The sequence below is a fragment of the Apodemus sylvaticus genome, chromosome 1 (genome assembly GCF_947179515.1).
Source record: "Apodemus sylvaticus chromosome 1, mApoSyl1.1, whole genome shotgun sequence".
Classification (NCBI taxonomy): Eukaryota; Metazoa; Chordata; class Mammalia; order Rodentia; family Muridae; genus Apodemus; species Apodemus sylvaticus.
In genome coordinates, this window is record NC_067472.1 from 198,102,731 (window position 1) to 198,130,267 (window position 27,537).

Sequence of the window (27,537 nt, forward strand, 5' to 3'; positions counted from 1 at the left end):
CTAAGTACAAGCGGATGGCTCTCCAGAATATTACAGAAGCTTTGCCAGAGACCAATGGAAGTTCAAAACCAGTTTTTGAATCAATCCACTTTCCTGGTTCCATACCTCTTGTTGCTGCTGAGAATGGAGAGCCCATGTGTTCAGGCACATTTAGTGAGGTTTCCATTCCCAAACTCAACTGCATCCAGGAATCTTCTCTGCATCATTATCAGGCCAGTGATGCAGACAGGTGTAGTCAGCAGGAAGATCTGCTTGTTGGCCATGCTCCCATTATAGATTGGGATTCTGGTCAATCAGCAGCAGTTGAAGCCCAGACTGATCTAGCAGTGACTGAATCTACAGATGTCCTAGAAGCTGCCACCCATTGCCCAGAGGAGGCTCAAGGTTCAGGTCCATCTGCAGAGGAACTCTGGCAAAGAATCCTTGATGACTTGGAGAAATCCGAGGACTGGCTTACTCCAGTGACTGAATCTACAGATGTCCTAGAAGCTGCCACCCATTGCCCAGAGGAGGCTCAAGGTTCAGGTCCATCTGCAGAGGAACTCTGGCAAAGAATCATTGACGACTTTGACATACCCGAGGACTGGCTTACTCCAGTGACTGAATCTACAGATGTCCTAGAAGCTGCCACCCATTGCCCAGAGGAGGCTCGAGGTTCAGGTCCATCTGCAGAGGAACTCTGGCAAAGAATCCTTGACGACTTTGACAAATCCGAGGACTGGCTTACTCTGGATTACACCCCAAATCCAACTTACTTCTCTCAGCTCCTTGACCATTCCAGACATTTATAGTCATGAAGAAGTGTGTTATGTACACCCTTCATCTCAGTATTTGTGGGAATTAACCAGGCCTTTCTGTAGACGTTGTGTACCACTGTGGTTTATATAGAGGGGTTGTTTCAAAGCAACTGTAAATATTCATTCTTCATTGTTACATTATGTTCTCATGAAATAAAAGGAGAAATAGTTCCTGAAAATTATTTTATTACATATATTATCCATTTACATTCCAGTCACTACTGCATATGTCCCACTGACCTATAGTTCTTCACCCAACACATTAGGTAAAGTTTTCCCCTAATATTTTTTAACGTTTTTTACCTTTATTACGATAGTATCACATACTATAATAGAATAGGAGATTAACTAATTCAGAAAGAAATAAATCAGGATAAAGTGTCCTTGCCATTTTTGTTTACATTAAGGATTCAGAAAGTGGAACAAATTAAGACGACTAGGTAAACACCTAAAACCATGCCAACTTAGCTAAAGTTACATAATATTAGGATTCAAACCCTAATTTAGATATTACCAAATTATTCTCTAAGTAAATAAGAGACCCAAAACGTTATTGAGTATAACAACTTACACATGAAATATACAGCACTTTGTTTTCTCAGAAAGCATTAGGGCAGCTCTTAGGCATTTTCTTTGTACAGTGACTAGAAAATCTTGATATGACTAGGCACCTCAGCTTTACCAGTAAGCTGATCAGATATAGCATATAGCAGTTTAATAGAGAGGTAACACTTCAGGTTTCAGAAGGCAGCAATAATTCTATTTTGGCTTTTATACTAAATGCTTATTATATTTAAGGTGACAATTGAAGCATATGATGTGAAGGTCATTAAGATTTAATGACAATCATTACAGTGTCTTGCAATGTACACACAACTGTATAATGCTTCTCTGGAATGAAAACAGTGTTGATTAATTGGATTTTACATACCCACACAGAGAAAACTTAAAAAATAACTATCAAAGGCAATGTACTATGCTGATGTACTAAATTCAAAGTATGCCACAGAACTGAAACACATGACTAACACCGTGCTTTGTTCTAGGAGAAAGCTGACCAGTTCTCAGGGAAAGCTAAGCCTACACCATTTATCCTAATAACCATGGCTTATATAAACACATCAGGTTCCCAGTAAAGAACCAAATCTAGGAATGTAAGTAAAACTTACATCTCTAGAACCTGGCTAAGGCTACACATCTATCTTCAAATCAGAAGCTGATATGAAATAAAGTGAGGTTCCCAGCTATGATAGAAAATAGAAAGGCTTCCAAGCACCATATTCCCTCAGGTTCCAGGAAAGCATCATGTGAGAAATAGAGAAGTAGGCAAAGAGGAAAGCTGGAAACATTCAGCTGTGATGTGATTCACTGTACAAGGCATTTAAAGTTCAGGACTGGAGTGAACCATCATGCTTTTCATAATGCTGGGAGCTATCCGTTTAATAATGTTCCCAGATAAACGCAGGCATGATCGTGAGGGTAACCACAGTCCCAGCTTTTGACAGTCTATCTGCAGTCTGAGCATCCTTCAAGCCACTGACATTCTGTCCCTTGATCTCACAGATGTGGTTGTCAGTTAGAAGGCTATTACTGGTAGCAGAATTATCCTTCACTATGGATGAGATTTTAACACTTCTAACGATAAAGCAAATATCCAGGTGATGCACAGAGATAGCAGACACACAGAAGTGTGGAGAAGCCAGAGAGCACAGCTAGGAGAATCCCTGTTGCTCAGAGGATCATGTCAAGTACTCCCAGGCAGGAAGCGTTTGGTTTCTATCTCCAGCTGGGGACGATCCTCTCCCACAGAGTGCCATATCCTGGTTAATCAGGGAGATAGTTAACCACACAGGAGTGCAGAGAGGTTTGAGAGCACAGGGAGGACCACCCCTGCTGCTCAGAGGAACCAGCCCAAAATCCTGAGAACACAGGTACCCAGGATCAGCCTGGGACAGAAGACTTCTGATTTTTGTCTGCATCCAGATAAGATGCTGGGCCACAGAATTACATATAGAAATACCACCACAAGGAAGCTAGTCTTTCAGGAGTGCCTACCAATCTGTGTCCAAAGGTGAGGCCACCACCATTCTCAAATTTCTGGACAAAGTGGGACCTGCTAAGAACCATCAGGACACAGGAATCAAGAATCAGCTGGTGACAGGATACTTTTGATTTCTTTATGTACACCTGAGCTCACACATTATCCCAGCTCTGCATACATAAACTCCTCCTAGAGAGAATGGGTCTCCCTGGAGTTCAGATACATAGGCTAGCAGGACAGTTAAACCACAGTCAGAGACATCAAGACCAGCTAGCACCAGAGATAACCAGATGGCAAAAATTAAATGCAAGAACACTGGCAACAAACCAAGTCAACATGGAACCATGCGAACCCAGTTCTCCCACAACAGCAAGTCCTGGATACCCCAACACACCAGAAAAACAAGATCTGGATTTAAAATTACATCTCATGATGCTGATATAGGACGTCAGAGAGGACATAAATAGTTCCCTTAAATACAAACAGGAGAACATTTGTCAACAGGTAGAAGCCCTTAAAGAGAAAACACAAAACTTTCTTAAGGAATTACAGGAAAACACACACACACACACACACACACACACACAAACCAAAGAAAGAAAAAAAAAACAGGTGAAGGAATTGAACAAAACCATACAGGATCTAATAATGGAACTAGTAACTACAAAGAAATCACAAAGGGATACAACTCTGGAGATAGAAAACCTTAGTAAGAATTCAAGAGTCATAGATACAAGCATCAGCAACAGAATAGAAGAGTTAGATGAAGGAATCTCAGATGCTGAAGATACCATAGAAAGCATTGACTCAACCATCAAGGAAAATGCAAAATGCAGAAACCGTGTAACCCAAAACATTCAGGAAATCCAGACCACAATGAGAAGAGCAAACCTAAGGACTACAGGTATAGAGGAGCATAAAGATTTACAACTTAATTGACCAGTAAATAACTTCAACAAAATTGTAGAAGAAAACTTCCCTGACGTAAAGAGAGAGATGCCTGTGACCATTCAAGAAGCCTACAGAAACCCAAACAGACTGGACAAGAACAGATATGCACTTGACAAAGAAAGACCATTCAAACCTGTAATGGAAAGGAAAACTTATCAGAATTACGCCAGACTTCTCACCAGAGACCATGAAAACAAGGACATCTTGGGCAGATCTCATACAGATCATAAGAGAAAACAAATGCTAGCCCAGACTACTATACCCACCAAAACTCTTATCACCATATATGGAAAAATTAAGATATTCCATGATAAAACAAAATTTGCCCAATATCTTTCCACAAATCAGGCCCTACAAAGGATAATATAAAATGCCAGCACAAGGAGGGAAACTACACCTTAGAAAAAGGAAGTAATAATCTTTCAACACATCCAAAAGAGGGTAAGCACTCAAACATAAAAATTACATCAAAAATAACCAGGAGCAACAATCACTTTTCCTTAATATCTCTTAATCTCAATGAACATAATTTACCAATAAAAACAGACTAACAGACTGGATATGTAAACAGGATCCAGCATTTTGCTACATAGAAATCTACCTCAGTGAAAAAGACAGGCACTCCAAGCTACAGGACCACATATGTAGGGACCTTGGTCAGACCTATACAAACTGCCTGTTTGTTGCTTCCATCTCTGTAAATCTCTGTAAGCCTAGCTTATTTGATCCGGTGGGCTGTGTTTTCTTGGTATTTTCAACTGCTCTAACTACTGCAGTCTTTTACCCGTTCTGTGGCGCTTCCGTGGCTCTGCCTATATTTCTGCCTATGTGCCTCTGCTTTATGTCTCATTGGTTGCTGAATGGCAGGCATCAGATTAAAATTGGGCTAGCCAGTTCCCCAGGAGTATAACAATGAGCATAGCATAGTTATGCAAGGTTCCCATTGACAAACATAACAGAGTATCATTGATAGTGTCAGGGGTTGGTTCTTGCCCATAGGATGGTTTACAATTTGTGCTGGCAATTAATTGGAAATTGCCTCAGTTTCTCCTTCATCTTTGTCTAGGCAGTGTTTCCCATTAATAAATATATCCATTTTATGTTCTCAACACTACCTACCTCTCAACATTACCTGACAGTCACTACTCTATTCCCTTTCTCTCATAGGGTTTCCCCATGGGTCTACCTTGAACCTAATGCATCAAGTCTCTGCAGGATCAGGTACATCCTCTCCTTTTGAGGCCACTCAAGGCAGCCTAGGTAGAAGAATGTCTCCAGAGACAGCCAATAGCTTCCAATCTAGTTATTGGGGGACCCACATGAAGACTGAGGTGCACATCTGCTAAATATATTATGGGGGCCTAAGTTCAACACATGTGTGTGTGTGTGTGTGTGTGTGTGTGTGTGTGTGTGTGTGTGGTCTTTTGTTGGCTACTGAGTCTGTGAAAGCTCCCAAGAGGGCTGGTCCCCAGGTTTTGCCATTCTTCTCCAACATCCACTCTGCTGATTTTATAGGTGTGTGCCAAATGAGTCTGTTACTCTCAGTTTCTTTTCCTAACTAATGTGCAGTTAATTTTTCTTTAAATAAAAGTACTTTCTTTTCTTTATTCGATATATTTTCATTTACATTTCAAATGATTTCCCCTTTTCTAGACCCCCAAACCCCGGAAGTCCCATCAGCCCCCTTCCCTCCCCCTGTTCTCCCTCCCCACCCCTTCCCAATTCCCTGTTCTGGTTTTGTGCTATAATGCTTGACTGAGTCTTTCCAGAACTGGGGGCCACTCCTCTGTTCTTCTTGTACCCCATTTGATGTGTGGATTATGTTTTTGGTATTCCAGTTTTCTAGGTTAATATCCACTTATTAGTGAGTGCATACCATGATTCATTTTTTGAGTCTGGGTTACCTCACTTAGTATGATGTTCTCCAGCTCCATCCATTTGCCTAAGAATTTCATGAATTCATTGTTTCTAATGGCTGAATAGTACTCCACTGTGTATATATACCACATTTTTTGCATCCACTCTTCTGTTGAGGGATACCTGGGTTCTTTCCAGCTTCTGGCAATTATAAATAGGGCTGCTATGAACATAGTGGAACATGTATCCTTATTACATGCTGGGGAAATCTTCTGGGTATATGCCCAGGAGTGGTATAGCAGGATCTTCTGGAAGTGAGGTGCCCAGTTTTCTGAGGAACTGCCAGACTGATTTCTAGAGTGGTTGTACCAATTTGCAACCCCACCAGCAGTGGAGGAGTGTTCCTCTTTCTCCACATCCTCGCCTACATCTGCTTCTCCTGAATTTTTAATCGTAGCCATTCTTACTGGTGTAAGGTGAAATCTCAGGGTTGTTTGGATTTGCATTTATAAAAGTGCTTTCTTGAGTACAGTTTGATCTGTCTCTTTTATTTGAGACAGTTTTTTATTCTGTAACAGCCATGGTAGTCCTGTGACTTACTCTGTAGTCAAGGCTGGTCTGGAACTCACAGAGATATACCTGCTTTGGTGTTCCAAGTGTTGGGCTTAAGGAGTGCACCACCATATCTAACTTGAATTTAATTGAATGTGATCTCTTCTACTACATACCATTGCAAAATATCAAAACTCTTAGCATTATAGAACTAGAGCTGGATTTAACTGAGGGTTACTTATTGTGGAGATGGAGTGATGGCTCAGTGAGTCAGAGCAATAGTTGCTTCATCAGGAAAGCCTGGTTTAGTTCCCAACCTCCACTATGTGGCTCAGAACCATCCATTGGGAATTGTATTCCTTTGGAGTCTTAGCCCTCCTTCTGTCTGTAGGGTTCCAGGCATGCTTGCACATTACTGACACGTGTTCATGTATATACCTACATTTACAACAAAAGAAAAGATTGCTTGTTGATCTTGATTCTTGAAATTTGGTTCCTAATTGGTCTGGAATCCCATATATGCTATAACTCCAGACGCAGGGGCTCTGAATCCCTTTTTGTGGCACAGGGACCGCACACATGAGACATGAACACTCACAGAAAACTGAACAAAATGCAAATGAACTTGTAGAAAATGAATTAAGTTGGGTGTGGTAGGGCTCACTTTTGTTGTTGTTGTTTTTTGAGACAGTTTTTCTCTGTGTAGCTCTGGCTGTCCTGGAACTCAGTCTTTAGACCAGACTGGCCTGGAACTGAGAAATCTGCCTGCCTCTGCCTTCCAAGTTTTAGGAATAAGGGAGTGCACCACCCCCATCAGGCTGGAAGGGCTCACTTTTAATGCCATGCATTATGATGGAAGGATTCTAATCTCCAGGGCAGCCTGTTCGTTGTTCCCAAAGCCTGTTTAGAAAAATTAATCCAGGAGTGGTGTTACATGCCTTTATCCTCAGTATTTGGAGGCAGAGTCAAACTCAAGTGAGTTTGAGACTATTCCAGAATAGCCAGTGATATGAAGAGTGATGATGTCACACAAAGTGAATATTCATTAGGTAGTATTAAATCAGATTGTAGGTAAAATAGTGTTAATTATTTTCTGAAAGGAATTTTTATAATTACTCTTGGCAGAACAGCTAGTACAATGACAGTTGTTTTGTTTTTCAATTACAAAGATTTATTCATCTTATTTTAATTTGGATTTTTTTTTGTTTTTTTGAGACAGGGTTTCTCTGTGTAACACTGGCTATCCTGGCAAACAATCTCTAGACCAGGCTGTCCTTGAATTAAGAAATCTCTCTGCCTCTGGCTCCCAAGTGCTGGGATTGAAGTCACGTGCCACCACCTCCTGGCATTATTTTTGATTTCTTAACATAGGGCCTTTGTATGTAGTTCTAACTCTCCTGGAAGTGCTTATGTAAACAAGACTGCCTTCCACAAATCGAGATCCTCATCCATTTGCCTTGCAGGTAGTGGGATTAAAAGGCTCTGTTATAATGCCCAGCCTTAAGTTATTTTTACATGTTGTACTGGATAGTTTAGTGTGTGAACTTGACACATCCTTTCACAGTGAAAGGAGCTTCAGTTGGGGAAATGCCTACATGAGATTCAGCTGTGGGGTATTTTCTCAATTAGTGATCAAGGGAAGAGGGTTCCTTGTGGGTGGTACCATCGCTGGGCTGGTATTCTTGGGATCTACAAGAGAGCAGGCTGAGCAAGCTTGGGGAAGCAAGCCAATAAGTAACATGGCCCCACGGCCTCTGCATCAGCTCCTGTTTCTTGACCTACTTGAGTTCCATTCCTGACTTCCTTTGGTGAGCAACAGCAATGTGGAAGGATAAACTGAATAAATCCTTTCCTCCCTAACTTGCTTCTTGGTCATGATATCTGTGCAGGAATAGAAACGCTGACTAAGACACATGTAATGCCTCAATCCATGCATGGACATACCTGGTTCTTGGCAGGACAGAGGAGTGTAGGATCGCACACGACAGTATTATAGGCAGTTGTGAGCCAATTTCTGTATGCCTGGGACTAAAGTCAGTTTCTCTACAAGAGTGGCAACTGATGCTTAATTACTCTCATGAGTATTAAGCATAATAGTATTAAATCATATGTGTGTGAATCCTTGACATTTCTTCTAGATGTGTAATTTCCATATAAATAAAATGTTACCTTGTCTTACTTTTTGCTGTGACAGTGCATTCAAGCCACGTGGAACACACTATCACCTGGAACTCCATGTCCAGGTGCTTCTTTTCCTTCTTTTTGCCACCAAAGTTTACGTTGGGGAACCTTCTGTTTTATGGGGCTTACTTATGGTAACTGATCATCAGGCTTTGAAGCAAGACCTATACCATCTTAGCAGCCCTCTTTTCTTTTTCATTTTTTTTTTTTGAGAGAGGGTTTGTCTGTGTAGCCCTTGCTGTCCTGGAACTCACTCTGAAGACCAAGCTGGCCTCGAACTCAGAAATCCACCTGTCTCTGTCTCCCAAGTGCTGGGATTAAAGGCTTGAGCCATCACTACCTGGCCCCATGGCTTACTTAGAAATTATCAAACACTGAGTATAACAAATGTATCCTACTCTTTGTACCATGGTCAGTTCTAGTGCAGTTGGCTTTAAGGGAATCTACTGTGTTTGTGTGAGTGAGTGAGTGTGTGTGTGTGTGTGTGTGTGTGTGTGAGAGAGAGAGAGAGAGAGAGAGAGAGAGAGAGAGAGAGAGAGGAGAGAGAGAGTTATTTATTCAAACGTCTATGCTGGGCAGTGGTTGGGGATGCCTTTAATCCCTGCACTTGGGACACTGAGGTGGGCAGATTTCTCCGTTTGAGGCCAGCCTGGTCTACAGAGTGAGTTCCAGGACAGCCAGGGCTACAGAGAGAAACCCTGTTTCAAAAATCCAAAACAACTACAACAAAAACAAAAAACAAAATCAAAAAGAAAACAAACAAAAAACAAATAAGGAGGAGCTATATCATAGGAAAGCCAACAAGAGCGAGTGGTAATAGGATAAATATCATTAAGCAAATGACACATGCTCTCCACTAATTCTGTAAGGGGAATAGCAGATATAGAAAAAGTAGTGGTGTTAACAGTAGGACTCTGAAGAATACCAGATACCGGAGAAGAAAATAAGAAAGCAGTATTACTCCTATTCCTTTTAGCACTATTTTTTTCTTTTTATCTTTATAGTTTCTTCTTTTGGGCTTATTTATGATCTTAGTAGGTCCTACAGAAAATGTCAAAGTCACAATTTTGGTAAAATGTCATCCATCCTGGCACACTCATTTAATCCCAGTCATTGGGAGGCAGAGGTAGGCAGATTTCTGAGTTGGAGGACAGCCTGGTCTGCAGAGTGAGTTCCAGGACAGCCATGGCTACACAGAAAAACCCTGTCACAAACAAACAAACAAACAAACAAACAAAAAAGTAATCCATAATCATAATCTTCCTTATAAAGCCAAAGTTTTCAAGTCCTTCCCTTAATCCAGCCTTCTCTAACATTTTTTTCCAGACACTGGAATAGGATTACAGAGAAAACTAACAGAGGATGCTACTCCTGTCCAGGATCCAGACAGCGCAGCTTTGGCACAACTAAAACCCTGAAGAAACAATGTCCATTGCCATTATAACTAGAACTAGATAGGCCTGGACCTGTTGAAATCCTAGCTACTGTAATTAAATCTCTTTGGGGCTTCCAATAAACATTCCTTGTGGTCTCACATTTCCAAACAGCACAGAAAAAAATCTTCTGCACCTCCCCAACTATGACCATGGGATCTAGTCCTGCCATCTCAAGGACACATGTGAAAAGAACAAATGCTTAAATGGTCTCTAAGCACTGGATGTCTACATCCCACCTTTCAGATAAAACCTTCACATGACCAAGGATTTGTGGAGCAGGACTCTTTTCCATCATACTCAAGTGAACCTCCAAGGGGTAATAGCTTAGTTAAGTGCCTAAACTTGGAGCTGACAAAGATCCAAACAAGATCAAGCCTCCTGGTGTAAGGAGGGTGGCTTTGAGAATTGATAGAAAACACCTGCTATCCAGTAAGGTCGAAGACTACACTTCAGGTTAATTTAGATGGCTCATAGGGATTCTGAGATGCCTTCATCATTAGTATCACAATCATTAGAAGGCTCAGGATCTGTGTCCACTTTGGGAAACAATCTTTTCAGTAGTCATTGATCTCCAGTTCCTTTATTTGAAAAACCACAAACAGGATCTCATTCCCGTATTAAAATAGGGTTGGGACCATTCCAAAGTATTAGTTAAAGGATCTCAACATTTAACCATGGTATATGATCTGGAAGTGTCTGGGTGCCAGCGGTGATCTACTGCAGACTGACCTTTAGCATCAGTTTATAAAAAATTAAAACAAATAATGCAAAAGCGAGATGTGCTTTTGGTGACCTTGGAGGTTAAAACTCCCCCTTTTTTGTTTTCTAACGCTAATTTTTCAGATACATTCAACAATTCCTAGTCTCATTGGATCATGAGGAATTTCAGTTTTATTTTCAATTCCAAATTCCTTGCAAAATTGTTCAAAGCTGTTTCCAGTATAAGCAGGCCCATTATCTGTCTTGCCAACTTTAGGCAGTCCCTTAGCAGTAAAAGCCTGTAAACAATGAACAATAACATTTCTAGAAGATTCTCCTCTTAAAGCAGTTGCAACTAGAAATCCTGAAAAGCTGTCAATAGTCATATGTGCTAAGAGAAAAACTCATATAGTTAAGTGCCTCCAACAAGGAAATGGAAAGAGCTTACATTAGCAGCTTGACAGAATATTTGAAAGCTGTACAACCAAATGAAACAAATACATCCAAGAGGAATACACAGCAGGGAATAAACAAATTCAAGGCCAAAATATACCAAATAGAAACAAAAGGAATTATACAAAGAATCAACAAAACCAGGAGTTGGTTCTTTGAGAAAATGAACAAGATAGATAAACACTTAGCAGACTAACCAGAAGGAATATAGGAACCACACAAATTAATAAAATCATTAATGAAAAGGGAGATATAACAGCAGAAACAGCAGAAATTCCAAAAATCATCAGATCCTACAAAAAAAGCTTATACTCAACAAAATTGGAAAATCTGGATGAAATGGACAATTTTGTAGACACATGCCAGGTGCCAATGTTAAAACATGATCAGATAAACCATCAAAATAATCCCATAACACCGGAGGAAATAGAGTCAGTTATTAACAGTCTTCCAAAAACACCACCATCACCACCACCACCACCACCACCACCACCACCACCAAAAACAACAACAACAACAAAAGCACAGGACCAGATGTGTTTGTGGGGAATTCTATCAGATCTTCAAAGAAGACCTACTACAGATACTTTTCAAACTATTCCACAAATCAGAAACCTGAGGTATACTTCACAATTCATTATATGAAGCCATAGTAATGCTTATACACAAACGAAACAAAGACCCAACCATGAAAGAGAACTCCAGACCAATTTCCCTTAAGAACATTGATGCAAAACTACTCAATAAAATTCTTGCTGACCGAATCCAAGAACACATCAAAACAGTAATTCACCAGGATCAAATAGGCTTCATCCCAGCGATGCAGGGGTGGTTCAATATATGGAAATCTTTCAATGTAATCCACTACATAAACCAACTCTCATGTGTGTGTGTGTGTGTGTGTGTGTGTGTGAGAGAGAGAGAGAGAGAGAGAGAGAGAGAGAGAGAGAGAGAGAAGAGAGAGTTATTTATTTAAACATATCTGCTGGGCAGTGGTTGGGGATGCCTTTAATCCCTGCACTTGGGACATTGAGGTGGGCAGATTTCTCCATTTGAGGCCGGCCTGGTGTACAGAGTGAGTTCTAGGACAGCCAGGGCTACACAGAGAAACCCTGTTTCAAAAACCCAAAACAACAACAACAACAAAAACAAAAAACAAAAAACAAAACCAAAAAGAAAACAAAAACAAAAAAACAAATCAGGAAAGCTATATCATAGGAAAGCCAACAAGAGCAAGTGGTAATAGGATAAATATCATTAAGCAAATGACACATGCTCTCCACTAATTCTTTTTTTTTTAATTTATTGATATATTTACTTACATTTCAAATGATTTCCCCTTTTCTGGACCCCCACTCCCCGGAAGTCCCATCAGTCCCCTTCGCTCCCCCTGTTTTCCCACCCAACTCTTCCCACTTCCCTGTTCTGATTTTGCTCTATACTGCTTCACTCAGTCTTTTTAGAACAAGGGACCACTCCTCCGTTCTTCTTGTACCTCATTTGATGTGTGGATTATGTTTTGGGTATTCCAGTTTTCTAGGTTAATATCCACTTATTAGTGAGGGCATACCATGATTTACCTTTTGAGTCTGGGTTACCTCACTTAGTATGATGTTCTCTAGCTCCATCCATTTGCCTAAGAATTTCATGAATTCATTGTTTCTAATGGCTGAATAGTACTCCATTGTGTAGATATACCACATTTTTTGCATCCACTCTTCTCTTGAGGGATATCTGGGTTCTTTCCAGCATCTGGCAATTATAAATAGGGCTGCTATGAACATAGTAGAGCATGTATCATTATTACATGGTGGGGAATCCTCTGGGTATATAGAGGGGTTGTTTCAAAGTAACTGTAAATATTCATTCTTCATTGTTAGATCATATTCTCATGAAATAAAAGGAGAAACAGTTCCTGAAAATTATTTTATTAAGTTATATTATCCATTTACATTCCAGTCACTATGGCATATGTCCCACTGACCTATAGTTCTTCACCCAACACATTAGATAAAGTTTTCTCCTAATATGTTTTAACGTTTTTTTACATTTATTACGATAGTATCACATACTATAACTGAATAAGAGATTAACTAATTAAGAAAGAAAACAATCAGGATAAAGTGTCCTTGCTGTTTTTGTTTACAGGGAGGAGTCAGAAAATGGAGCAAATTAAGATGACTAGGGAAACTTTCTAAAACCATGCCAACTTAGCTAAAGTTATGTAATATTAAGATTCAAACACTAATTTAGATATTACCTAATTATTCTATAAGTAAATAAGAAACTCAAAAAGTTATTGAGTATAACAACTTATACGTGAAATATACAGCACTTTGTTTTCTCAGAAAGGAATAGGGCAGCTCTTAGGCATTTTCTTTGTGCAGTGACTAGAAAATCTTGATATGACTAGGAAGCTTAGCTTTACCATTAAGATGCTGAGAGCTAGCATATAACAGTTTAATAGAGAGGTAATATTTCATGTTTCAGAAGGGAGCAATAATTCTATTTTGGCTTTTATACTAAATGCTATGTATATTTAGGGTGACAATTGAAGCATATTACGTGAAGGTCATTAAGATTTAATGACCATCATTACAGTCTCTTGCAATGCACACACAACTGTATAATGCATTGTGGAATGAAAACAGAGTTGATTAGTTGGATTTTACATACTCACGCAGGGAAAACTTAAAAAATAACTTTCAAATGCAATCATTCTAAATGTACTATGCTGATGTACTAAAATCAAAGTATTCCACAGAACTGAAGCACATGACTAACACCATGCTTTGTTCTAGGAGAAAGCTGACCAGTTCTCAGGGACAGCTAAGCCTACACCATTTATCCTATTGACCATGGCTTATATAAAAACATCAGGTTCCCAGTAAAGAACCAAGTCTAGGAATGTCAGTAAATCTTTTGAGCGTTTTACATCTTTAAAACCATGCTAAGTCTACACTCCTATCTTAAAATCTCAAGCTGATATCAGATAGAGTGAAGTTCCTGGCTATGATAGAAAATAGAAAGGTCTCCAAGCATCATATTCTCTCCAGCTCCAGGAAAGCATCATGTGAGAAATAGAGAAGTAGCCAAAGAGGAAAGCTGGAAACATTCAGCTGTGAAGTGATGCACTGTACAAGGTATTTAAAGTTCAGGAGTGTAGTGAACCATCAGGCTTTTCATAATGCTGGGAGCCATCTGTTTAATAATATGTTCAAAGATAAAAGCAGCAATGATTGTGATGGTAACCATAGTCCCATCTTTTGACAATATATCTGTAATCTGAGCATCCTTCAACTCAGGGACCTTCGGTCTCTTGATCTTACAGATGTGGTGGTCAGTGAGAAGGCCAAACAAGGAAAGAGAACTTCAGACCAATCTCCCTCATGAACATTGATGCAAAAATACTGAACAAAATCCTGGCCAACCGAATCCAAGCATGCGTCAGAACTGTAATTCACCACAATCAGGTAGGCTTCATCCCGGGGATGCATGGATGGTTCAATATACAGAAATCTGTCAATATAATTCACTACATAAACAAATTAAAGGAAAAAATACCCACATGGTCAATTCATTAGATGCTGAAAAGCTTTTGACAAAATTCAGCATCCCTTCATGATAAAAGTCTTCGAGAGATTGGGAATCCAAGGCCCATACCTAAACACAGTGAAAGAAATATTCTGCAAACTGGTAGGCAACATCAAACTAAATGGAGAGAAACTTGAGTCAATCCCCCTAAAATCAGGGACCAAACAAGGCTGCCCACTCTCTCTCTCTCTATTCAATATAGTACTTGAAGTCCTAGACAGAGCAATCAGGCAGCAAAAAGAGGTCAAAGGAATACATATTGGAAAGGAAGAAGTCAAACTATCACTATGTGCAGATGAAAGCTTAAATGACCCCAAGCTTTCCAACAAAGAATTCCTAAAGCTGATAAAAAAAAAACTTCAGCAAAGTTGTTGGATATAAAATTAACTCAAGCAAATCATTAGGCTTCTTCTACTGAAAGGATAAACAAGAAGAGAAAGAATTTATGGAAATGACATCTTTCAAAATAGTTCAAAGTAATATTTCATACCTAGGTGTGACCCTGCGAAGAAAGTGAAGGGTCTATATGACAAGAACTTTAAGCCTCTAAAAAAAGAAATCGAAGAAATACTCAGAAGATGGAAAGATCTACAATGCTCACAGATTCGCAGGATCAATATAGTAAAAATGGCCATCTTGCTGAAAGCATTTGACAGATTCAGTGCAATCCCCATCAATGCAATCAGAATTCCAAATCAATTTTTCATAGATCTAGAAAGAGGAATTCTTAAATTCATCTGGAATAACAACAACAACAACAACAAAAACAGGATAGCAATAACTATTCCCCACAACAAAAGATATTGCAGGGGAATCACCATCCCTGACCTCAAACTCTACTACAGAGGATAGTTATAAAAAAACTGTTTAGTATTAGTATGCAGACAGGCAGGAAGAGCAATGGAATAGGATTGAGGACCGAGCAAATAACCCACACATGTACATTCACTTGATATTTGACAAAGGAGCTAAAATCATCCAGTGGAAAAAAGCCAGCATTTTAAACAAATGGGCTAGATCCACTGGAGGTTTGCATGCAGAAAAATGCAAATTGACCCATTCTTATCTCCTTGTACAACGTTCAAGTCCAAGTGGGTCAAAGATCAATACATAAAATCAGACACACTGAAGCTTATAGAGCAGAAAGTGGGGACAAAACTTGAACACACGGGCACAGGGGAACAGTTTCTGAACAGAAAACCAATAGCTTATACTCTAAGAACAAGAATCGACAAATGGGAGCTCATAAAACGGCAAAGCTTCTGTAAGGCAAAGAATAAAGTCAATAGGACAAAACTTCAACCAACACATTGGGAAAAGATCTTTATTAACCCTAACATATACAAAAACACAAGAAGTTAGTCTCCAGATAATCAAACAACCCTATTTAGGTTACAGAACTTAACAGGGAATACTCAACTGAGGAAACTCCAATGGCTCTAAAGCACCTAAAGAAATATTCAGTATCCTTAGTTATCAGGGAAATGCATATCAAAACAACACTGAGATTCCACCTTACACCAGTCAGAATGGCTAAGATGACAAACTCAGGGGACAGCAGTAGCTGGAGAGGATGCAGGGAAAGAGGAACACTTCTCCATTGTTGGTGGAATTGCAAGCTGGTAAAACCACTCTGGAAATCAGTCTGGGGATTCCTTAGAAAATTAGACATAGTACTACTTGTGGACCCAGCTATACCACTCAGAATGTGTTCTTTATGTAATAAGGACACATGCTCCACTATGTTCATAGCTGTCTTATTTATAATAGCCAGAAGCTGGAAAGAACCCAGATGTCCCTCAACAGAGAAATGGATACAGGGATTGTGGTATATATACACAATGGATTAGTATTCAGCTATCAAAAACAATGAATTCATGAAATTCTTAGGCAAATGGATGGAACTAGAAAGTGTCATCTTGAACGAGGTAACCCAGTCACAAAAGAACGTACATGGTATTCATTCACAAATAAGCAGATGCTAGTCCAAAAGCTCAAAATAAACAATTTATAATTCACCCAGCACAGGAAGCTCAAGAAGAAGGAGGACTTAAGTGAGGGTGCTATGGTTCCTCTGAGAAAGGGAACAAAATCGTCACAGGAGCAACACGGCAGGCAATATGTGGAGCAGAGTCTGAAGTAAAGGCCACCCAGCAAGTGCCCAGGAGGGGATTCATCCTATAGACAGTCACCAAACACTGACACTATGAAGAGAAGTTTGTACCAAAAGAAGCATGCCATGGCTCTCTCCATAGGGCCCCACCTAAGCCTTACAAATACAGAGGCAGAAACTAGCACCCAACTATTGGAATAATCTTGGTGTCCCCATCAGAGGATCTGGAGGGTTGCCCGGAGGAGCTGAAAGAGTATATAGCCCCATGGGAAGAACAATGACTTCGGACACCCAGGCACCCCAAGACTCCCAGGGACTGACCATCCACGAAGGTGTGTACATAGTTCCAGCCAAAAATGTGGCAGAGCAATGCCTTGTTGGGCATCAGTGGGAGGAGTGGTCTTTGGTCAGGTAAAGACCCAATAGAGGCTCAACAAAGGAAAATGTACAGGGGAGGGAGTTGGGGGGGTAGGTGGGAGTGTGTTGGGTAAAGGGGCATATACAAGGAGGCAGGAGCTGGGAGGAGGGGTGGGGAATTATTGGGGAGGGGGACTTTTGGGAGGGGGGAAATTGGGAAAGGTTTTACCATTGGCAATGTAAGTGAAGAAGATACTCAATAAAAAAAGATTAAAAAAAAAAGAAAAAGCAAGATAGTAATCTTCTTTTAATAAATCCAAAAGAAGATAACCACTCAAACATAAAAATTACATCAAAAATAACAGGGAGCAACAATCACTATACCTTAATATCTCTTAACCTCAATGGACTCAATTTACCAATAAAAAGACATAGACTAAAAGTCTGGCTATGCAAACAGGACACAGCACTTTGCTGCATACATGAAACGCATATCGGTATCAAAAACAAACACTACCTCAGAGAAAAAGGCTGGAAAACAAATTTCCAAGCAAATGTTTCCAGGACAAAAGGCATGGCAGCAATTCTAATATCAGATAAAATTGACTTTCATCCAAAAGTTATTTAAAAAGACACAGGACACTTCATATACATCAAAGGAATAATCTACCAAGAAGAACTCTCATTCTGAGCATCTATGCTCTAATTGCAAGGGCACCCACATTCATAAAAGAAACTTTAGTAAAGCTCAAAACACACAGTTATAAAAATCAGAAATTTCAGGCCCATACCTAAACAGTAAAAGCAAACCAGTAGCCAAAATCAAACTAAATGGTGAGAAAATTGAAGCAATCGCACTAATATCAAGTACTAGACAAGCCTGCCCCCTCTCTCCATATTTATTCAGTATATTACTTGAAGTTCTAAGTAAAGCAATTAGAAAACACAATTCGGTAAGAGGGATACAAATTGGACAGGAAGAAATCAAACTACCACTATTTGCAGATGATATGATAGTATAATTAAGTGACCCCCAAAACTCCACCAGAGATCTCCTACAGCTGATAAACAACTTCAGCAAAGTGGCTGGATATAAAATTAACTCAAACAAATCTTATGCTCCAAGGATAAACAGGCTGAGAAAGAAATTAGTGAAATGACACCTTTCACAGTAGTCACAAATAATATTTCATACCTTGTTGTGACTCTAATCAAACATGTGAAAGATCTGTATGACAAGAACTTCATGTTTCGGAAGAAAGAAATCAAAGAAGACCTCAGAAGATGGAAAGATCTCCCATGCTCCTGGATAGGCAAGATTGCTATAGTAAAAATGGACACAATGCAAGAGCAATCTACAGATTCAATGCAATGCCCATCAAAATTCCAACTGAATTATTCATAAAGTTTGAAAGAGCAATTCTCAAATTCATCTGGAATAGCATAAAACCCAGAATAGCAAAACTATTATTGACAATAAAAGAACTGGGGGAAGCACTATCCCTGACCTCAATCAGTACTACAGTGCAACAATGCTAAAAATCATCTTGTATTGGTACAGTGACAAGCAGGTAGAATGTGTGGAGAGAAGGTTTATGGGACATATGGGGAGGAGGAATCTGGGAAAGGGGAAATCTTTTGGAATGTAAACAAAGAATATAGAAAATAAAAAAATATATATATAAAAAAGAAAAAGGCACTCATAGAAAACAGGAGATACAATGCTTAAAGCCAGGCATGATGGCATGTCCTTGCAATCCTAGCACTCAGGAGACTGCAATAGAATATCTGAGGGTTCAAGGCCAGCCTGGGCTTTCAATGTAAGACACCGTTTCAAAAAAAAAAAAAAGCGATTTATTTGTTTCCTCTTTAAGTGCTTCTACCTGTTGACCTGTGTTTTCCTGTATTTCTTTCAGTGAGTCATTTATATCCTCCTTAAAGCACTTTATTATCAATATGAAATAGGATTTTAGGTCACCTTCCTGATTTTGAAGGTATTTCAGGGTTTGTTGTGGTGGAAGAACTGGGTTCTGATAATGCCCACATATACTGGCTTCTATTGCTTATGGTCTTGTACCTGACCACATTTCCAAAGGTATGGCTGCAGACTGAATGTGGCCGCAGGGTGGGAATGTCTGCTGGACCTGAGGGGATGAGAGAGGAGCCTCTCGGAAGGCCAAGGTGAAGATTCACTTGAGGCCAAGTCCTTGGATTAGAGTTTCAATACCAGGGTCAGTCTTTGGTAGATGTAAGAGCCTCATGATTTGTCTAATTTGACCATGAGTGCTCTAGTGTAATTTAGAGTGGGATGAGGTCACTTGATGTTTTCTCTTCTATGGCTCTTCAATTTTTGGTTGGGGTCAGAGAGTCAAGAAGAATGGAAGAGGATCTGTGATTTTTTTTTGTTGTTGTTTTTCTGAGAGAAGGTTTCTCGGTGTGGCCCTGGCTGTCATGGACCTCACAGTGTAGTACAGGCTGGTCTTGAACTCAGAAAACCTCCTCCCTCTGTCTCCCAAGTGCTGGGATTAAAGGTGTGTACCACCACTGTCCGACTGTGACTCTTTAAAATGTTAAATTATTTATTTGCACCCCCTTACCCCACATGCACAATCCCCACAGCCATCTCCCATCCCCCAGCCCCTTCTTTTCAGAGTGGGTGAGAAGTCTCACCCAATCAGGCACTTCAAGTCTCTGTAAGACTAAGCATTTGTTCTTCCACTGACACAATACAAGGCAGTGCAGCTAGAAGTAGATATCCCATATACAGGCAACAGTTTTTGAGATAGCTCCTGCTCCAGTTGCTCCAGAACCTGTGAAGATCAGCCTGAACATCTGCTACATAAGTTCAAGGAAGGCTAGGTCCAATTTATGCATGCTCTTTGGATGGTGGTTCAGTTCCTGAGAATCCCAAGGATCCTGTGAAGCTTTCTTCACATCTACTGAGGATTAAATTTACCGCAAAATTGAAAGCAAATTTAACTAAATAGGTTCTTGTAAGGCTTTATCTAGGTGAGAATTTATCTATGATTGTGTGAGATCAATCTCAATATTTTCTGAAAAGAAAAAAAAAGAAAAATTACAAAGTAGACTGAAAGAAATACTGTGTCTCTGAGAGTCTTTTAGTTAGGTTGGCTAAGGGTTTGCCAACCTGGTTGAGCTCTTGGTTTTGTTGATTTTTTTTTTTAAATTTTTCCTCTTTCTTCCTTTTCTTTTTTTAGAAAAGATTTATTTATTTTATGTATGTGAGTACACTGTAGCTGTCTTCGGACACCAGAAGAGGGAATCAGATTCCTTTACAGATGGTCATGAGCCACCATGTGGTTCCTTGGATTGAACTCAGGACCTTTGGAAGAGCTCTTAAATACTCAGTCATCTCTCCAGCCCTTCCTCTTTCTAATTGCTTGATTTCAGCCCACATCCAGGTCCTCCATCATGGAGTTCTTCACCCCTCCTCACCTTTGACTCTGAAAAAGTGCTCCCCACCTTATGCTCCCCTCACCCACTCACCCACCTACTCCCACTTCAATCCCTCCAGGGTTCTAGGACTTTTAAACTTTGGGGGAGGACATTCAATTGCTAGCCTCCCTAGGCTGACAGACTCATATTACCACATGAGCTATTTGCAAGCTTATTGCAATGTTGAGAATACTTAAGAAGCATGGGAGGCACTGGCAGGTGGTCAGAAAGAGTGTGGCCCCTGAATAATCCCTGCTCTATAATAAGTCCAAAGCTTGTGATGGGTAGGCATGATGGGTGGTCTCTGGAACTTTTCTGATATTTTTACCTTTTTCCATGTTCTCCTCTAAGAACATACTCCAATAAGATCAGAACCCATCTAAGTCCCAAGGTCTGTCCTTGCATTTAAGATTCCAAATGTCTTCAAATGCACCCACACAAACCAGTTCCCAAATGCCTCAAGAGCTTGCAAGGAATCTGCCTTTCCAAGTGAGTCCCCTAGAGACTCCAATTTGTCCAATGCAATCAAGTCATTCAGTCCCTGAAAGAGACTTCTTTCGACAAGATTCCCAAGGTCCATCAAGAAGATCAATTATCCAAATGCAACCAGGTCCTGTAATGGGCCCAGGTTTTCCAATTCTCTATGAGTTGACAGTCACCCTGATACCTACACCACAGAACAATTTAATGAAGAAAGTTTCAGATCAATTTCCCTTATGAACATTGATACAAAAATACAATGCAATATACTAAGTCCCCCAATCAAAGAACACATCAAAGAAATCATACACTATGATCAAGTAGTCTTCATCCACCAGATACAGGGAGCTGCTTCTAAATATCAAAATCCACCAAGGCAAACCACCACATCAACAAACTGAAAGAAAAACAAATCACATGATTGTTCTAGTAGATACTGAAATAGATTTTGACAGGAAAAATCCAATATTAGTTCCTTTAAAAGTCTTCTAGAGATCAATGACAAAAGATGCATAGCTGAAGTATGGGGTTTTTAATTTTTTTGTTTGTTGTTTTGAGACAGTATTTTTCTCAGTGCCACTGGCTGTCCTGGAATTCACTCTGTAGGCCAGATTGGCCTTGAACTCAGAAATCCACCTGTCTCTGCCTCTAAGTGCCCTTGAAAGAGACCTCCATCAGCAAGAGTCCCAAGGTCCATCAAGAAGATCAAGTATCCAAATGCAACGAGGTCCTGTAATGGGTCCAGGTTTACCAATTCTGAGAAGCCTCTTAGTGCATCCACATCATCAGATACCTTCAAGATCCTCAGTGAGATCTAATTTCCAGGTTCCTGTAGGACCTATGGTACTGTCACTTAATTATGGTTACCTACAAAAGAGACTCTGGGCTCCAAGGAACCATCAGAAAATACTCACTGTATACACCAGGGAACAAAAGAACCTGCTGTAAACATATTTGGCTAAGTGCACATACCCAAAACGGGAGGAGCAGGGGGGGGGGGGAACTGGCATTGTTGATTGGTTTGACAGCACATGAGATCCAGGTATGCCTCTCTTCGCTGTCTCTGACAGCCAAAATATCCAATCCCCCCTCCCCCTATCAGACTCCTGAGCTCTGTGCTCTTTAATGTTAGGGACAGTTGTGGAAGTTGAATATACATGCATCAAGAGCTGGACCTCACATTCTGCTTCAACCCAGGTAGGAATATGGATGAATATTATTATCCTGCAGGGTCTCAGAGACCTAGACCTCAGAGCTCATAGTACAATACAGGACACACTAACTGAATCTTCTCTAGGCTTTTGGTGTCAGGTCATATTCATTCTATCTTACTACAATCCCTTAGGGATCTAGACCTTCAGACTTCTCTGTTGTGGACTCATGCAGTTTTGCTGCAGAAATTCCTTTCAATCCAGAAGCTTCACCTAGTGACAAGTTGGGGGCACACAGGTATTCCTTTGATGTCTCCTTTGTTTTTCAGATCTGGTTCAAGAACACCCGGGCTAAGTCCAAGTGGAAGAATCTCAAGAATATCCCAGCAGCACCTCCAGAAAGAAATGGAAGCTCTGAAGCTGTTTCTGAGCCAACCCATCTTCCTGGTTCCTTACCTGTAATTGCTTCTGCCAATGGAGACTCCATGGGTTCAGGCACATTTGGTGAGGATTCCATTTCCAACCTCAACTGCAGCCAGGGATGGTCGAGCTCAACTTCAGCCATCGTGATCAAGCCTGTGATGGTGCCAGGTGTAGTCAGCAAGAATACCTGCTTGATGACCATGCCCCTGTTAGAGCTGGTGACTCTAGTCAATCAGTAGCAGTTGAAGTCCAGACTGGCATAGCAGGATCTGGAGCTTCAGTAGCCATGGTAGCATCCACTCAAGGTACAGAGGATGCTCAAGATTCAGGTCCATCTGCTGAGGAGCTCTGGCAGTGGATTCTTGAAGACTTTGAGGAGTTGGAGGATCGGTACAATTGTAGATACCACCACACCATTCCATAAAACACCTCTCTCCCCTTGATTCATTCAGGCCTTTATAGAAAGGAAGAGGTGTGTTAGTATATTTGAGAGGTGTGTTAGTATATTTGGGGAAATTAAGCAGTCCTATCTGTAGTAGTTTCATGTCACTAGTTTATATAATGGGATTGTTTAAAAAAAAAACAAAGGAAACTATTCTCTCCATATTGTTGAATTATATGTTCTTTAAATGAAAGAAAAAAAACGTGTTGAAAAATAAAAATAATGTTTTTTCCAGTCTTTCTCCCTAAATATTTTTACATGTGAATGCCTGCAGTGCATGTATGCAACTGTCTTGTAGTTGGAGACTCAAAGTGTATAGTATCTCTTGGAGTGAAACTATAGAGTGGAGGTCTTACATGTGTGTTTGGAAATGGGCTCACATCTTCATCAAGATCCACTGCTGCTCCTAAGCAATGAGGTCTCATGGTCATTGTTAACTGTACAGCAATTTCAAGGACAGTTTAAGGTACACCAGGCCCTACCTGAAACAAAAGTATTGATAAGAAACTTTTCACTAGAAAATGCATTGGTCAAGTCTAGCTTAGTATGACGCTTTCTTGTCTTTGGCTTATACCAAGAGCAGTTGCTGGACCAGTGTCTTTGCAGAGGCCAAAGAAGGTTGATAAAGCCTGGGCAGTGGTGGCATAGGCCTTTATTTGCAGCACTAGGGAGGCAGAAGAAGTTCTGCTTCTGAGTTTGAGTCAAGCTTGGTCTATAGAGGATATTGGAGCACAGCCAGAGCTACTCAGAGAAACTCTTCCTAAAAATATTAAGTATAGAGAGACACAGAGACTCACACAACACACACACACACACACACACACACACACAATGAGAGATAGAGAGAGACAGAGACACAGAGAGAAAGACACAGAGAAAGACAGAGACACAAAAAGAGAAACAGATCTAGAGACAGAGAAGGAGATAGAGACCAGCAGAGACAGAAAGACAGATTTAGACACAGACAGACAGACAGAGCAAGAGACAGAGGTATGGTTTCAATACATGGAAGCAGGATAATACGTTCTCTGAGGAAACAAGGTTTATAAAAAGAAACCAATTAAATATGCATTTAGAGCAAAATGCCACCATGAAATACTAAAGGGTACAGTAAAAGCTCACTCAAGGGATGTTGGCCTCTAATCACAACATTTGTTGGGCAGTAGAATGAGAAATTTAGTCAACCTCAGTCATCCAGTGAGTTTGGGATCAGCCAGGAAAAAAAAGTCAGAAACTGGGGTTATGGTACAGACCAAGAACTTGTCATCTTCTTTGAATGACTGAGGTTTTTTTTTTTTTCTTTTTTGTTTTTTTTTTTTGAGACAGGGTTTCTTTGTGTAGCCTTGGCTGTCTTGGAACTCACTCTGTAGACCAGACTGGCCTCCAACTCAGAAATCTGCCTTCCTCTGCCTCCCAAGTGCTGGGATTAAAGGTGTGTGCCACAACCGCCTGTCCAGCGTTTTTTTCCCCTTAAAACTATTTAGCTTAGGGACAAACTAGGAGCAGAAACCCAGGCACCGAACTGCTGAAGCCTTGAGCTCTCCATGCCTTTTGGGAATCTAGGTAGATACCACAACACATACAGAGTATTTGAGGGGTCATTTAGAAATTGTGAAAGGCCCAGGAAGAAGAATGGTTGAATAAGGGAGCTAACAAGGTAATTGAAGACTGAACAGGCTGCCGTCCTGTAAGAATGGGTGCATAGTAAGAGGAAAGTAATTGTCAAGAACCCTGGAAGCCGAGTGAGTATATATCCATTTCCTGAGAAAATGACTGACTAGTGAAGCCACAATTTCTTCTGGGCTGGAGTCTCATGAAGGAAACGCCAATTTTCCCTTACTTTCCAATTTCTAAACAAACCTGTCACCTATAATTGCTCTGGAACAATGTTTAAATCTTGAACGTTGTGATGACTCACGCCTGTAATCAGGACTCAGAATTCTGAGCCAAGGTCATCTCTAGAACAGGCTGGAATAATTGAAAGACCTTGTCTCAAAACCAAAACAAAAGACAATAAATGGGCAGGAGAGATGGCTCAGCGGTTAAGAGCACTTCTGAAGGTTCTGAGTTCAAATTCCAGCAACCACATGGTGGCTCACAACCATCTTTTTTTTTATTATTTGTTTTTATTTTATTATTAATTATTCCATTCATTTACATCACAAATGATTTCCCACTTCCCAGTTACCCCTCCAACAACCCCCCATCCCACATCTGCCATGCCACCTCTTTTGTCTGTATGAGGGGCTCACAACCATCTTTAATGGGATCTGTTGCCCTCTTCTGGACTGTCTGAAGACAGCTACAGTGTACTTATGTATCATAATAAATCTTAAAAAAATGAATTTAGAGAGTTCTTTTTTTCCTTCCTCCTCTTTTCCTTTCCTCGAGAGTTCTAATACTAACAAATAATGTGTACATTTAAAGATCCTGGGGGTGGGGTGAGAAGCAAACATGCCCAAAGGAGTAAACAGCAGAAAATAATCAAACTCAGGGCATAATTGTCAATTGGAAACAAAGAGATCAATACAAGGAATCATCAAATCCAAGAGCTGACTTGGGAGAAAATCAGCAATATAGACAACCCCTGAGCCAACTACTAAAAGGCAGAGACAGGATCCACATGAACACAATCAGAAATTAAATGGGAGAGATAGCAATGGATACTGGGGAAATTCAAAGAATCATTAGGTCTCACTACAAGTCTGCACTACAAATAAGTGAAAAATCTAAATGAAATGGATGATTTACTAGATACATTCCATTTGCCAAGTTAAGACAATGTAAACTATCCAAGGGAACAAAAGTAGTCTTTTACAGTCTTTTAACTGAATAAAATCTAAGGGCCAAGGTAGTTTTAGCACAGAATTCTGTCAGATTTTCAAAGAAGAGATAATATCAAACCTCTTCAAAGTATTGCACAAAACACAAAAGGAACATTGCCAAAGTCACTCTATGAGGTAACAGTCACCCTGATACCTAAACCACAGAACAATTTAAGAAAGAAATTTCAGATCAATTTCCCTTGATGCAAAAATACTCAGCAAAATACAAAGTCACCCAATAAAAGAACACATCAAAGAACTTACACACTGTGTACAAGTAATCTTCATCCACCAAATGCAGGGAGCTGCTTCTAAATATCAAAATCCACCAATGCAATCCACCAGATCAACAAACCGAAAGAAAAAAAATCACATGACTGTCCAATTAGATGCTGAAAAACCTTTGACAAAAATACAACACTAGTTCCCTTAAAAGTCTTCTAGAGATCATGTACAAAAGGTGCATAGCTGAAGTATGAGGATTTTAATTTTTTTCCGAGACAGGGTTTTTCTCCATAGTACTGGCTGTCCTGGAACTCCCTCTGTAGACCAGGCTGGCCTCGAACTCAGAAATCCACCTGTCTCTGCTTCCCAAGTGCTGGGATTAAAGGCACACAGCACCACTGCCTGGTTTGAAGTATGAGTTTTATTGGGTTCACTTAGAGATTATCATACACAAGGTGAAGCAATCAAAAACTTGGGTATGCCATAAGGTTAGCCGGGTTGTTGCTGGTTTGAATGGACTTCATCATTTGGTGTGGTTTGTAGTATTTGTATAATTTTAAACTTACTTTTAAAATTTTTCATGAAAGTGAAAGATCTTGAATATGAATATTACAGATGTGGGTAAGAGGTTGGGTTGGGAAGCAATATGATTCTATACAAATTCACATATATAAATGTATATTTGTAATCTGATGATGGTTTTTTTTGCGTAGCTCCATCTGTGCTGTAAAGTGTTTTGTAGATGAGGACCTTAAAATGATGCACCTGCCTCTGCCTCCTGAGTCCTTTGAATAAAGGTAGATACCCTGAGATGATGTACTTTACAGGAATTTCCCCACTGAACAGCCAGAAATTGTTTTCCTGAGTAGAACAAGATCACTTATAGGATTGTGAAGAAAAGAGCATCCTGCAATGATAGACCCTGATTCAAAAATCAATGAAAGAAAGCTAAACAATTGGGAATCAATCAACAAGACAAGGACTGTCTGGAGTGGCACTAAAGGGAGTGCTTATCTTAGTAATTGGTGGTTCTGCAGTGAGGGAGGAGCCAAAGAGTGGGGGGAGCTTCGAGTTTCCTGCCTGGAAAAGATATTTAAAGCCTGGTTCCTGGAGAACTGGTGAAACACAGAGAGTAAACCCAGCAAGGCCAACGATTACTGCTTGCCATGTGAGTGGATGTCCTGTGCATCTTTTCTATATGGGTCTGCTGGGGGTGGTTATCCTTACAGGGGAAAGAGGGAGCTAATGGATGTAGAGCTTTTGGTATTCTTCTGCAGCTGGTGTGTGTGTTTGGAGACCAATGTCCATCAAATCCCCAGAGAGTTTCATAGATGGTCCTGAGAAAAGGCAGGAGCAATTGGAGTGTTTCCCCCTTGATATCAGCCCTGGGAACCATAGGCACGTGAGGCTCATAGAAGGCAGAGCAGAGGGCTGGTGAGACACCACATTGCTGGCCCAGCTACCATATTTTTTGTGTACTAGCCAAGGAAGAGGCCTTTGATGG

The 27,537-nt window shown here is 40.3% G+C and overlaps 1 pseudogene; it reads left to right on the forward strand.

Moving 5' to 3' along the window:
• The first annotated feature begins 21,807 nt into the window (after positions 1–21,807).
• Positions 21,808–22,965, forward strand: LOC127670153 (homeobox protein OTX1 B-like; annotated as a pseudogene).
• The last annotated feature ends 4,572 nt before the right edge of the window (positions 22,966–27,537 follow it).